At 32.3% G+C, this 15347-nt stretch overlaps 1 long non-coding RNA gene across 1 annotated transcript; it reads left to right on the top strand.

Moving 5' to 3' along the window:
• Positions 1–5161: 5161 nt before the first annotated feature.
• LOC133183275 (uncharacterized) lies at positions 5162–10011 on the top strand. Its single transcript, XR_009720618.1, has 3 exons — positions 5162–5200; positions 5632–5863; positions 9905–10011. It is a non-coding gene; the product is annotated as an uncharacterized LOC133183275 (long non-coding RNA).
• The last annotated feature ends 5336 nt before the right edge of the window (positions 10012–15347 follow it).

The raw sequence follows: 15347 nt of genomic DNA on the forward strand, positions 1-15347 counted from the left end.
CTCATCTTCTCATGTAGAAGTTTTTTCAATGAATTCTGCTTCATATGAATTTAAAAAATATCGACTGATAAAGGAGCAAAATTAGTGCCCATCCAAATGTCAGCAGTTTGTCGGAAGACCTGGTCTGCAAAGACTACATGTTGTCAATGAGGAACTTCAGCATCCTTTTATTATCAACTTCAGAGTACTTAAGTGTAGAATCTGAGTGACTTTTAACAAAGCAATTTTGTTGATGACCAATCACCAGTTGTGAAAATTTCCGAGTTCTGTTTTTATTGAAAAAGCAGTTGTCTATGATATCAAAAAGCTTACTTTTAATTTATCGTGAATAATGGTTGTATAAAGTGTGCAAAAGTCGTTCGTTTTGGTGTTATAGACTTTTGAAAAACTTGGTCATTTTAAATTTACTAAAAGTTCTTTGAGTTTTTGAGGATCCACATCTAATTACACCACTTCTAGAATATGCTGTAGCACAGTATGTCTGAAGTTTCTTCCTAACTGCAGTTAATATTTAGGTAAGGAGTAATGATAGGGGCTTGGTAGAGCATTTGCCGCACCGGTAATTTATCTCTGTAAGTATTTTTATGAAGTTTAGGAATCCAGTATATGTATGGTAGATCAAACTTATCTTGGTTGACTGGAATGTTAAAAGTTTGAAACACTAAAATGTGATTTTGAAGAATTTATCCTTGGAAAGTGAATTCCGAGTATGTGTAGGATTTCCAGACGTAGAATTAAAACCAAGTTCTTCCATAATATATAGTTATCATAATGAGCCTTACAAACAAAGACGATATTGTTATCAGCCTTGTCTGCTGGAACCAATATTAATTGTTCATGTTGTCTCTCTAATTTTTATCACCGACGATTTTGTGAAAACGGAGGGATAGATAGTTTGCATTTTGCGAATTAATTTTCTAATGCGATTGTTTAATATTTTTTCCAAAATATTTAATCCATTCTGACAAAGTGTTTAGGTCTTCCTTTTCATACTTGGCATAATCTTAGACAGAGCTCAAAATAGAAATGAAGTTCAGACGCCAATTGAAAGACCGGAGTTCCCTGTATTTAGCAATTTTTACGATGATTGATTTTAGGTCTTCATCTTCAACTTTATTAACATCACCAGTAATGACATGTCCAGCGGGACTGTAGTTGAAAGAAGAAGAGCAAGAACACTTGAGAGGATTTTGTTTTAGATTTCAATATCTAGGCACTGTAGGGTTTGTTTTAATTGAAAAGTTTGGAAGCAACAGTTTGGTAATATCTGTAGGAAATGCAGGGTGTAGACTGCAATTTGAAATAGGGTGGAAAACAAGCCTGAACTTTTTTATGATTAAGAATGTTACTTATGTTCACAGCATCTATTACTTTGTTGGCAAGTTTAAGGAACCGACGGGAAGAGTCAGAATAATTAATCTTCCGACACACGTGTTGACTAAAGGAGCCCTTTGCTGGGCAACATCCATAATTACAAACACTAGTTTGTATTCTGCATTTGAAGAATATAAGAAAAGATTTGCTTGAGCTTCTTGAAATAGTCCAATCAAAAATTTCAATGAAACCAAATACAGTTTAGTGCGAATGTGATGAAGATCTAATTGTTTATTGACGAAAGGTTCAAGTGAATCAAAGGACATCATGTATAATTGATTTATTGTATGACCAATGTCCATGACTATGCTTACGTCTAGGTGTTTTGTTAAAAAGTCCCATCATATTTACGTTGACACAATGTGAGCTTGAAATATTCCCTACATTATTTATGTGGTCGTTGCAACCATAAGGAAAGGTCGTGTCTAGTGATCCAGTATTCCTCTAGTAATCTACGGAACGGAGTACTCAATATTAGCATTTAAAAGATAGTGAATACAGAGTTTAAAAAAATAAAACTAAATAAATTTCCCTTAGATTAAGATTTTGTATGTTTGGATAATTTCATTTAGTACATAAATACAAAATATAATATCATGAAATGTCCATAAAGATTTAGAGACTGAATTTGACCTATGTTTTGATAACCGCTACCCTTAAATGTTATTTTTATGAGGCTAGAAAATGAAACATACTCTGAAATGAGTCTAAACATCTGTTAAAAAAACAAAAAAAAGCAACCAAAAAAAAAAAAAAAAACAAAAACCAAAACCAAAACAAAACAAACAAACAAACAAAAAACTTCGATATATAAGGTTTTACTGCATATATAAATATCCTTATACACAGTTGAATTCACTTCTTTCTTCAAAGTAGAAAAAATGCACGAACATTTTTACCAAAATTTATTAAATTAACAAAGGTTATGCCCTTTTCGTATAGTTTTTAAAGAAAATTTATGAATCGAAAATAATGTTTCCTCTTCATCCAATGTTGTTAATTTTTTTTTAAATCATATTCATTTCGAGCATTCTAGAGTTTATTTATAACAAAATAAGTAGTTTGCAAGTAGTTTGATGTTTAATGATAAATTGACTTCTCAAAAACCCCAAACACATTTTTTTTTCAAAATCAAGGCTATCAATCCTTATAACTTTTTAGCGTTTCCTACAACCTTTCCTCTCGATAAATTAAAGACCAGCTATTTGATATAAAGTACTGCTTTTTCAATAAAATGAACGCATAAATTTTCAGATTTTGTTGATAGGTTATCTAGAGAATTACTTTGTTAAAAATATATTCTTACGAAGCAGAATTGATTAAAAAATTTCTATATGAGAAGAAAAGTTTTGCTGGTGCCTTCAATTCAACATTAAAATAGATGTGGATCCTCAAATAGAATTTTTTTTTCAATTAATAATTTTTTACATCAACATATACAATATTATATACATATTATGTCGACTCGATATACCTGGTGAAATCGAAATAAAAGGCATCATGGTATCTGTCACACCTGTTTCATATTTGGATGTTTTACTTACTTAAGGCAATAATGACCAACTAACAACTAAACTACATTACAAATGGGATGACTCTAGCTTTCCATCGTCAACTTCTCATATTCACGTAGGTACTAAAATATTCCACTACTACCAGCATATTGTTTTATGTCTCCAAACTCAGGTCAAAAAAGCGTGCTTTCAGGACGATCATTTTTTTAGACTGATGATAACTACCGATAAATTTGTTGATGTAAAGGGGTTTTAACAATCTTGTTAAAAGTCAAAATTTCTCAAATTATCTTGTTGTTGCAATCAACAACAATGGTAAATACAACGGTGGGTTGCATTTTGACTGACATGTTTCCTTACAAATTGTTAAGCCATTGATTTATGCCGATTTTGATCGGATTAATCAAATGAATACAGAGGACACAAAATGTATTGAATGTTTTATTTGTACATGTATTCCATATTTATCAATTTATATCGTATAAAGTTTATTTAAATTCTAACCAGGCTTGGGGCGAATTACATTGTAAAGTAATGCATTACATTACCATTACTTCAAGAATTTTTTAGAATTTCTAACATTTTCCCAGCTGCATTCTATAAATAACCACTTGTATATTTTCTATTTGTATTTTATGATTTTTCATTTGTTTTAATAAATGTCCATTTGTTTTCTATATTTCATTATTTACAATCAATGCTTGCTTCATTTTTTGTGTATTTTACACTTTGTATATTCTATATAATGTTTATTTTGTATTGTTTGTATTCGATAAATCTAATAATTGTAGGATACAAATAAATTTTGTTAATAGATGTTTACTCCTTTATACAGTATAAATCAGTCATAGTAATGATATCGTTTATGATATCGTTTTCAAAGCACATAATTATAACGTCACAATTGATTTTGCGTGATAGTGTTAAGGTTAAAACAAAAAGATTCATATATATATGAAACAGTGTAAAAATGTGATTACTATGTGTAAAACATGTGATAAATGTGGGATCTCCAAAGGTTTGTGGTTGGATATTATTTTTATCCATCTTGTGTGTTCCCTATTTTCTCACAAAGGCTCAACGACAGAAAACGTACAACTGGTTGGATAACAAGAGGCCCAAGGGCAACAACTCTCACCTGAGTAACTTTGGCCCTGCTATTTTTCACCAAATTCCCCCCTTGTAGTACCTCTTGTGGCCCTACCCAACCCTCCGGGGTCATAATTTTAACAAAATCTACACTACCTTAGGAAGCTTCCATATAAATTTCAGTTTTCTGGCCCGATGAATATTAATAATTGAGAAGATTTTTGAAGTATTTTCCTATACATTTCAATGTAAAACTTTGATTCCCTATTGTGGATCCACCCTACCCCCGGGGGCTATAATCTGAACAATTTAGAATCATAAGTACCTCCGGTCATAAAAACAAAGGAAATAGAGAAACAAAAACAACTAGCACTACTACTAAACTACCAAACACTAAATATTTACAGTATTACATGTTCAATTTGAAGTTTATAAACAGTTGTGAACAAAGAAATCCGGAGCGCTATGAATTGCGTCCGGTCTATCGGGTGTACTCTGGGTAAGTTCACATAAATTTGACAATTATTATTGTTCGTGTCGTTGGTCATTTTTAGTGCTTTATATAAATTTCCATCCGTGACCTTGTATCTACTTAGTAGATCCGACACTTAGGATATACAGTGTTGTTGGTTGTTAGTGCTTTATATATATATATATATATATATATATATATATATATATATATATATTTAAGGAATAACTGTCTTATTTTTTGGATTCATGATGACAAAGACATTGAAAATGTAAATATATATATATATATATATATATATATATATATATATATATATATATATATATATATATATATATATATATATATATATATATATATATATATATATATATATTCGTTAATTTTACTTATAAAATGAGCGTACATAGATGAAATGACTGTTCTATTAATGCTATCTTTTGCCCCTGAATTTTGATTCTGGCTGTGGATTGATCACTCGGGAATTATTCAGCCTTTATCGTGTATACTTAATGACAAAATTAGTAAACCCTTTTCGTGTGATCATTTCTATTTGAATGTAAAGTGCTTATCAGTCATCATCTAATTTTATGATCGTAATTTATAAAATCCAGCCGTTTCCACTGTTTTTATAGCAATTTTGTCATACATGTATATTTCTAAATCTGAAAAGCACGTAACAGATAAACAAAACACATCACATAAAAGGACGATTTAGAAGGACGTTGAAGAAAAAAAACAAGACAAGGTATGGCATTTCATACTGTACAGATTGAGAAGAAATTAGTTTATTACATTTTATGAAAGTCAGATAGTTTCCATATTCAGTCCAAACATAAATTCTTTGATATATTTTGTCAAAAAAGAAATATGCATATCGGTATTGTTGACTTCAAGCAGATGTCTTTTTCAGAGAGGAACTTGAATTTTTTCGGTTAAAAACATCATTATTACTTAGGTGTTTGCAAACAGATAATGTAACAAAGTAAAATTCAACCTAAGTGTACTATATAAAAAGGAATCAATTTACCAAACGGAAATTTACGTTCTTTAAAATGCAAATTGCATTTGAATAAAGGTTATAAGAACTTGTATCAAAGATCTCCAGGTTATCTGAAATTAGATTTTCATCCACCGACAAATTATCTATATGAATATATGTATATAAATTATTTACAGATGAGGGACTACCGTGTTTTACTTTTACTGCTAGGGGTTTGCCTTGTCTTCAGTCAGAGTCATCCGGGATCAGTTAGAGATGATTCGGAGATTTCTGATGATCACACGTACCCGTGGTACATGCAAACTGATCGAATGCTTGTATCATCAGGTCACACTTCCTATCGCTTGACTTACGGCAGTACAGTGTTACTTTTTGGAGTCGTAGCTGTTGCTCTTCTGTTTGTTAAGGGTATGATCTTAAATAACTATAATTGTTATCCGAATATACATATGAAGACGGTAAGTTAGTTAACACAGGTATTCTTTAAAAGGAAGTGATCGGGAAGCATATTTAGAGTTATAATCAGATGTCAAACTTGTGGCCTATGTAATGGCACAGAATGTCCAAGAATACTCAGTTGTCCAATAAACAAATAAACTAATGTACGAGTGCGACTTACTTTATTCGAAACACGAACAAACGAATTAATTTTTCTCCAAAGGGAAAAGGTGTACTACTGTTTTGGAATGATTTGAAATTCTTCCGCACATAAAGAAAACGTAAATTAATTCACCAAGTAACTGTATAATATTAAAAGTAAATGCATTTTTTTTCAAAAAAAAAAAAAAAAAAAAAAGCTTCTTGGTACTTAACATGTTATGAGAGATTTACGTGAAGCTGTCATTGCATAGTAAACAAAGTGGTACGTCGCTTTTGCGTGCGCAAATGGTTACAATTCGCATATGGTTTGCCGGATGCCTCACATGGAATCAACGACGAAAGCCAATCACTAAAAGAATTATATTAGGATTATCTCATTTTGATGTAAATTATGTATAACAGTTAATTAACAATTAATAAAAATTAACAAGTCAATGCGTTTCGTACGTTGAAAATACGACTGTATTCTTGTTCCTGATTGACATGATGTTAAATATGATCGCTTATATTTTACCATTTTTCCTGAGGACAAAGTCCTGTCCATTCTGAATAAAATGACAATAAATCTTTTCTTCCTTTTTTCAAAATATAAGAATAAAATAATTTTCATATATAAATACACACACGCGCACCTTCACACATACACCCACCCACCCACACACCCTCACACACACACACACACCCTCACACACACACACACACCCTCACACACACACACACACACACACACACACACACACACACACACACACATATATATATATATATATATATATATATATATATATATATATATATATATATATATATATATATATATATATATATATATATATATATATATATATATAAGGGATGGGAATTTGTAACCGGTTACATTTTTACTATGTTTAAATTCGAACAAAATTTCCTTGGAATTTAATTTTGACACCTGCACTGAAAAATTATATTTAATGCCTCTTCATGATAACTCGGACAATCTTGGTTTTCTAACAGTTTCGTATTTCTGATCAAATAATAAACAAAGTATAAATAACTTTTAACAAGTTAAAAAAAAATAAAAACTATAACTATGCTTTTTGATATCATAGACAACTGCATCTATATCAAAATAAATAGGTGTAGGAAAAAATAAGATTTAATGTACTGAAATATATAATAAATGTGAAGTTTAATATGAATTTAGTGCCTGTATTTATTCATTTTCTATGTTCTATACATAGTTTGAATTAAGCCTACATACCTACATGAATAAGGGTTTATGCATTGTTTTACAATAAATAAATGTTAAAAATTAATTGATTTTTTTTTTTCAAACATGAGATTTACAATAAAAAGCCAGTTTGCCTTTGTATTTGCATATATTTTTTACCTTATTTTATTACTCAACGAAAGGTGAAAAAAAATGCTGACTCTAGAAATGATCAGTAACAGATGACATTCGATGTGCTGTTACAAGATCATGATGTACTTTGGGATTGTACTATGTGAAACCGTTATTTATTTTCATATCCTTACCTTGAAAACAAGAGAGCCATGGACACGTGTTCACCTGAGTAAATATAGCATTGCTGCTCTTCAAAAGATTTCAAAAATATTTTCATATTTCCATGCAAAAATTATGATCCCATATTATGGTCCCATCCTAACTCTGAATCCTCTAAATCCACAGCTTCAATATCAATCTGATTAACAAGACTTTGCAGTTATGGAAAAGAAAATTCTTTTCCTTGTCCAAGCATTACAAAAAATTTGATCCCGAAATTACCAAATTCAAACCCATAATTTAAAGAAAAATGAATCCTTACGACTTCGGAATGTTTGCTAATTAATGGATCTATTGTTGTTCTTGAGATTTAAAAAAAAAACCCATACAGTCCCATATAAAAATTCCATACCCTACTATGGTACCATCTTACCCCTGGGGGTCATGTTTTGAACAACTGAAAATTTACATGATATTAGGAAGCTTTCCCATGTTTCCACTTTTCAGGTCAATTGAGAAGATTTTGTAAAAAAAAAAATCGATCTTCTATTGTGGCCCCATCCGGCCTTGCGGGCAATGATTTGAACAATTTAGAATCTACATTGCTAGGGAGTTTACAACAAAGTATCATCTTTCCGATGATTCTTGAGAAAAAGGTTTTTAGAGATTTTTCATATAAACTGTATATTGAAATGTCCAAAAAAAAAAAAAAAAAAAAAAAAAAAAAAAAAAAGATCCCCTATTGTGGCCCCGCCCCGACCCTACCCCGAGGGCCATGATATTATCGATTTAAACTCCACACTACATCAGGAAACTTTCATTTAAGTTTTATCTTTCCAGGTCCAATAGTTCTTGAAAAAATATTTTAAAGATCTTCCCCATATATTTTAATATTTATTGTTACCCCACCCTACCCTCAGGGGCTATGATTGAACAATTTAGAATTAACACTACCTCATAAAAATTTCATATGTTTCATCTTTTCTGGTCCAGTGGTTCTTGATAAGAAGATTTTCAAAGATTATCGTATATATTCAAAAGTTTAATTGTGACCCCCTATTGTTGCCCCACCCTAACCCTCATGATTTGAAGAATTTAGATTTGTTACACTACCTCGGGAAGCTTTAACATTAGTTTTATCTTTTCTGGTTCCGTGGTTCTTGAGAATTTTTTAAAATTTTGCTTTATATTTCAATGTAAAACTTTGATCCCTATTGTTTCCCCATCCTATGTCCGGGGGCCATGATTTGAATCTACACTACCTCAGGAAACTTTTCTTGTAAGTTTCACAATTTCTGGCCGAGTGATTCTTGAGAAGAATTTTAATTTAACCCTTCCTATTTTTGCCTTTTCTTGATCATCTCCCCTTGGGAGAAAGTTTCGCCCATCATTTGTATAAGAACTGCGAACGATAGTATTGTTCTCCCGCCTACCTCCAAGTCAATTTTCAAAAGTGAATTATTTGAACGATTTTTTTATATTAACATAGATATTTATATGAATTTTCATAAAACATAGCTTATTTGGGAAAACAAAGAGAGATGACTCTAAAATTTTGGTAAAACTTGTGTTTTTCACTATAGAAATCAACGGAAAACGGAAAATATTTTAAAAACATCCCCCCCCCCCCCCCGTGAAACAAAAATTTCTGTTTACAGGTAATATGGATTGTTATTTCACAAATTCACACCAAAGCTTTTTGTGTTTCGGGGGGGGGGGGGACATATGTTTACAGACAAAAAAAAACCCAGTAAAAATGGTCATTTTATAACCAATTTTTAACGAGATAGCAAGTTAAAAAATGTACTTTATCAATCTTATACTTTGAATTTTACATAATTTTAACAAACGGAAAGATTTAAGGGTTATTTATTCATTTCCGTGCATATTTGAAATTTTGTGATGTTTTAAATCCTGATTTCAATGCATAAAATTTTCTACCCCCCTTATGAAAAGAGTTGTAAAAAAGGGAATTATCTTTTTGACGTTGGTTTTAAAATTATTAATCAATTACTAATGAACTATTCTTTGCATTCAAAAAAGTTTTAATGGCCAAAATGCCATTTATACTGAATTAGATGGGTATAAAATGTAGGCGGGAATCGAGAGTTAGCGTGCGTACTTCTTTAGAATTTATTTAACCGAAGGATGATCTGTGCCAACTTTGGTTTAAATTGTCCCAGTTGTTCTTTAAAAGAAGTCGAAAATGTAATGTAAGTTTACTGACGGACAAACAGATGGATCTTTGACATTTGTGAAAACCTCTTTTGAAGTTTTAGCTAAGCTAAAAATGTTATGCTTAAGTACTTTGAATTTTACTCATACATTTGTTAATCGATTTTAATTATATCGTGTTTTTACAGGATGATGGTATTCAGTTAACGTGTGTGACGGTGTAACCTGAACAACCGCTTCTGTAAAAGAGATTTTTAAACATTATTGAATTAAAATATATACATGAATAAATTGATTTGGGGTTATTTTAATTTTTTTTTAAGTGGAATATTTGATCATGAAATGAAATATGAAGATAATGCACAGTATTCAATCTCGTAAGTCCAATGAAACGATACGAATTTGGAGCAGAGCAAACACGGACCTCTAAATTTAGAGGTGGGATCAGGTGCCATGGAGGAGTCAGCATCCCCTGCCGACCTGTCACACCCGCCGTGAGCTCCTTGTCATGACAAGAGGCCCATGGGTCACATCGCTCACCTGAGCACATTGGCAAGGCAAAAGCAAATCAGTTCAGTACTGAAAAGATTGGGGGGGGGGGGAGGGAGGGGGCTTGAATTTTAAACTACCTGCTGATGCTTCCATGTCAATATAACAAATGGCTTTGATGTACTTGAGAAGATTTTTAAAAAATTTTCTCATATATTCCTTTATAAAAATTTGATCCCCCATTGTGGCTCCTCCCTATCCCAGGGGTCATCATTTGAACAAACTTGAATCTACACTACCTGAGGATGCTTCCATATCAATATGACTAAACATAGCTTTTCTGTTCTTGAGAAGAAATTTTTTTCTATATGTTCTTATGAAAAACTTTCGATCCCCCTATTGGGCCCCACCCTACCCTCGGGGGTCATCATTTGAACAAAATTGAATTTACACTACCTGAGGATGCATCCATATCAAAATGACTAAACATGATTTTCAGTTCTTGAGAAGAAGATATTTTCCTATATGTTCCTATGTAAAATTTTCGATCCCCCATTATGGCCCATCCCTATCCCCTGGGGTCATCATTTTAACAAACTTGAATCTACACTACCTGAGGATGCTTCCATATCAAAATGACTAATCATGGCTTTGCAGTTCTTCATCAGAAGATATCTTACTATATATTTCTATTTCAGACTTTTATCCTCCATTGTGGCCCCACCCTACCCCAGGGGGTCATGTTTTGAACAAACATGAATCTACACTACCTGAGGATACTTCCACATAAATATGATCAATCAGGGTTTTGCTGTTCCTGAGAAGAAGATTTTTCCTATATTTTTCTATGTAAAGCTTTGATCCTCCATTGTGGCCCCGCCCTACCCCCGGGGGGTCAGGATTGAACAAACTTGAATCTACACTACCTGAGGATGCTTTCATATAAATATGACCAATTAAGGCTTTGCTGTTATTGAGAAGAGGATTTTCAAAGATTTTTCCTACATATTTCTATGTAAAACTTTGATCCTCCATTGTGGCCCCGCCCTACCCCCGGGGATTATGATTTGAACAAACTTGAATCTACACTACCTGAGGATGCTTCATATAAATATGACTCATCATGGCTTTGCTGTTATTGAGAAGAAGATTTTTAAAGATTTTTCCTATATATTTCTATGTAAAACTTTGATCCTCCATTGTGGCAACGCCCTACCCCCGGTGGTCATGATTTGAACAAACTTGAATCTACACTACCTGATGATGCTTCCATATCAATATGACTCATCATGGCTTTGCTGTTCTTGAGAAGAAGATTTTTAAAGGTTTTTCCTATATATTTCTATGTAAAATTTTGATCCTCCATTGTGGCCCCGCCCTACCCCCGGGGGTCATGATTTGAACAAACTTGAATCTACACTACCTGAGGATGCTTCCACATGAGTTTCATCTTCCCTGGCTTTGTGGTTCTTGAGAAGAAGATTTTTAAAAGATGCTATTAATTTTTCACTAATTCTTTATTATCTCCCCTTGAAAGAGGGCGTGGCCCTTCAATTGAACAAACTTGAATCCCCTTCACCCAAGGATACTTTGTGGCAAGTTTGGTTGAAATTGGCCCAGTGGTTCTTGAGAAGAAGTCGAAAATGTGAAAAGTTTACAGACGGACAGACGGACTACCGACAAAATGAGCCTTCGGCTCAGGTGAGCTAATAAAAAAACCGAAAAATCCGTGGACAGTTCTGTGTATAAATAATGGCCTAACAATTAGTATGAAAAAGGTCAATCAGAATTTCACTCAAAGATAGGTTGTATGTGCTGACAAGGTAATTATATCGGCCATAAAACTAGCAAAAAGATGACTTCAAACGAGACTGTTGATATCCTTGTTTCATCAACTTGTTTGTCAAAAGCTTGCCTTGTTTTAGAAATTGTTCATACATAGAGCATGCTCTTGCGTATCGAATCAAATGAGAGACATAAACCCCATATGCAGGTGATAAGGGTATATTGCTACATAAGTAAGGGAAGTTGACGATTGAAAAGTTATCACGTTTATCATATAGCTTTGTTGTTAGGCTACCATTAACTTCTTTTTCTAGTAAGATATCTAAATATGAAACAGATGTGTCAGAATCTGTGGTGTCTTTTATTTCAAGCTCCCTAGGATATATCGAGTCGATATATGAATGGAAGTAACTATTGTTTATTGATAATACGTCGTCGATATATCGAAATGTCGAGTTGAAGGCCACAGCAAGTGTTTTCTTCTTCTCATGTAGAAGTTTTTGAATAAAAACCACATAGATATTGTCAATCAGAAACTCAAGCATCCTTTTAATATCAACTTCAGAGTACTTGTGTGTACAATCAGAGTGCTTTTTAACAAAATAATTTTGTAAATGACCAATGACAAGGTAAGTATATTTACAAGTTCCATTTTATTGAAACAGCAGCTATGATGTCAAAAAGCCTGGACTTCAATTTATCGTGGGAAATGGTTGTATAAAGTGTTGAAGAGTCGTACGTTTTGATGCTATTGATTTTAGTAAAATTCTGTGATTTCAAATTTTCCAAAAATTCCTTGGAGTTTTCAAGCATACACATCTGACCTACACCACTTCTCGAATATACTGTTGTACAGTACTTCTGAAGTTTCTCCTTCATTACAGTAAATATTTTAGTGAGGAGTAAAGAAAGAGGCTTGGTAGAACATTTACTGGAACCTGCTATATGTATCTTTGTTTGTAAGGATTTTTATGAAGTTTAGGAATCCAGTAAAGGAATGGTAATTCGAATTCTAAATTTGATTGTTGGGAATATTAAAAATATCTAAAACGGACATATGATTTTGAAGAAAGGGAGGTATGAGTGTAAATTGGATTTTCACCCGTAGAATTCAATCCTAGATCCTCTAAAATACAATTCAAATAATGAGCTTTACAAACAAAGACTATGTTGTTACCAGCTTTGTCAGCTTGGACCAGTACATACTGATCGTGTAATTTATCTAATTCCTTTTTCACTTCTGAGTTATTAAAGACAAAATGATAAATAGTTTTCATACAGCCCCTCAATCGCTTAATGCGAGATTTCAACATCCATCTGATGCCCTTAACCCATTCTGACAAAGTGTCAAGGTCTTCTTTTTCGTGTTTGGCCCATTTGCAACATTTTCCCTTAAAAGCAGCACACGGGCAATTCAAAAATTCTAGGGAAATTTAATTAATTTTTATGGGATCTACAAATCATTTTGTACCAAAAAAGGAGTTATAACTGAAATGAGTTAAAAGTAACAAGCACTTTATTCAAAAACTTTTATAACAACTTGAATTGTGATAGGTTATTCAAAGAACTTCTGAAATGTCTTGATCATGTTGATTTTATTGTACAATTAGTCATTCTGATATACTGGTTAAAAAGGGCAAATGCATCACTGAGGAATTGTAATTCTTTTCTCACCAGGAAATTCAATTTGTATGAAATAATTAAAGCAATCTTTCAAAGTATATAATGAAACAGTTCAAAAGTTGGCATGTAATTTTTTAGTTGCTAGAAACAGAACTTCCTCAACTGCATTAATTGTTTAGATGTTCTTTGTAACTTTATATTTCTTGCAGCATACTTGCAACGACATATTACCCGGTAACTATAAAACAATTAAGTGATTCATTTAAATAAATCACATCTTGCATAATGATACTGAACTTTTAAAAGATTCAACTTTATTACAACCGGTAAAAAAAATTAAAAATCAATGCAATATTCAACAACTTATTCAAGACATGATGTTAATCAAATACGGATTCTAAAAAACTCAAAATATGTTTTGGAAATTTTAAAATCTCAAAACTTTAAAAACATCAATAGTATCAAAATATATTACTTTTATGCAACCTTTCCTCACGATAAATTACAGAGCAGACAGAGTAGGCTTTTTTACATCAAAGACAAATGCTTTCTCAATAAAAATAGGAGTGGTAAATTAACATACCTTGTCATAATTCCTCTAAAAATGTTTAAAAAAAAATCATTCTTAATCTACATACAAGTATATATAGGTTTATATGAAAAAGGTGCTGGAATCCCTCTTTCATACGATATACTTGTATGTAGTATTTGGAGACCAGGTCTTCCAACAATCTGTTGGAATTTCGAGAGGTACTAATTGTGCTCCTTTGTTGGACAACCTCTCTATGTTCCCATGAAGCAGAATTGATTCAAATACGTAATCAAGAGAAAAAGAAAACTATGTGGTTACTTTCAACTCAACATTTAGATATACATGTATCGATGACGTCTTATCAATAAGCAATAATTACTTTCAATCATATGTCGACTCGATATATCTCAATGATTTGGAGATAAAAGACACTACAGAGTCTTCCACATATGTTTCATATATCGATGTTTAACTGACTATAGAAGACAATGAGCAAATAACAAGTAAACTGCATGATAAACGAGATGAAATCAGCTTTTTTTTCAGTCATCAACTTCTCTTATTATGAAGCTATATTCCAACATCACCTGCATTAAGTAAACTACTGACAAATAAGTTGATATTACAAGGATTTCAACAACTCTGTTTAAAGTCAGCTTCTCGCAAATTCTATGGTAGTTATAATGACCTTGTTCGTAAATACATCCTATCGTTGGGTGGTATTTTGTCGGACATGTTTCATACCATTTGCAAGATCGTTGCCTTTACAACATATATGAATACGAAGTACTCCGTCTACGTGACTAATACCTAGGCTCGACGGGGTATGACCGGTCAAAAGGGGATGCTTACTCTTTCTAGGCACCTGACTCCACCTCTGGTGTTTCTAGAAGTCCGGTTTTTGCCCTACTGGATTTTTTTTACTGGATTTACTGTGGCCTTCAACTCGACATTTAGATATATAGACGACGTATTATCAATTAACAATACATGTAGTTACTTCCTTTCATATGTTGACTCGATATATCAAAGTGAGCTTAAAATAAAAGATACTACAGTGTCTGAACATTTCTTTCATATTTGGATATTTTACTTTAAAAAACTTTAAGGACATACGCAACGTAGTTTGAACTTTATTGTCTTTTTCCCTGGAGTTGAAGAGTTCCAATACTTAAAGGAACTGTGTGCTACATTTTAATGTC

This window comes from Saccostrea echinata, unplaced genomic scaffold (assembly GCF_033153115.1).
Source record: "Saccostrea echinata isolate AGI-Se365-2 ecotype Australia unplaced genomic scaffold, CSIRO_AGI_Sech_v1 ptg000009l, whole genome shotgun sequence".
Classification (NCBI taxonomy): Eukaryota; Metazoa; Mollusca; class Bivalvia; order Ostreida; family Ostreidae; genus Saccostrea; species Saccostrea echinata.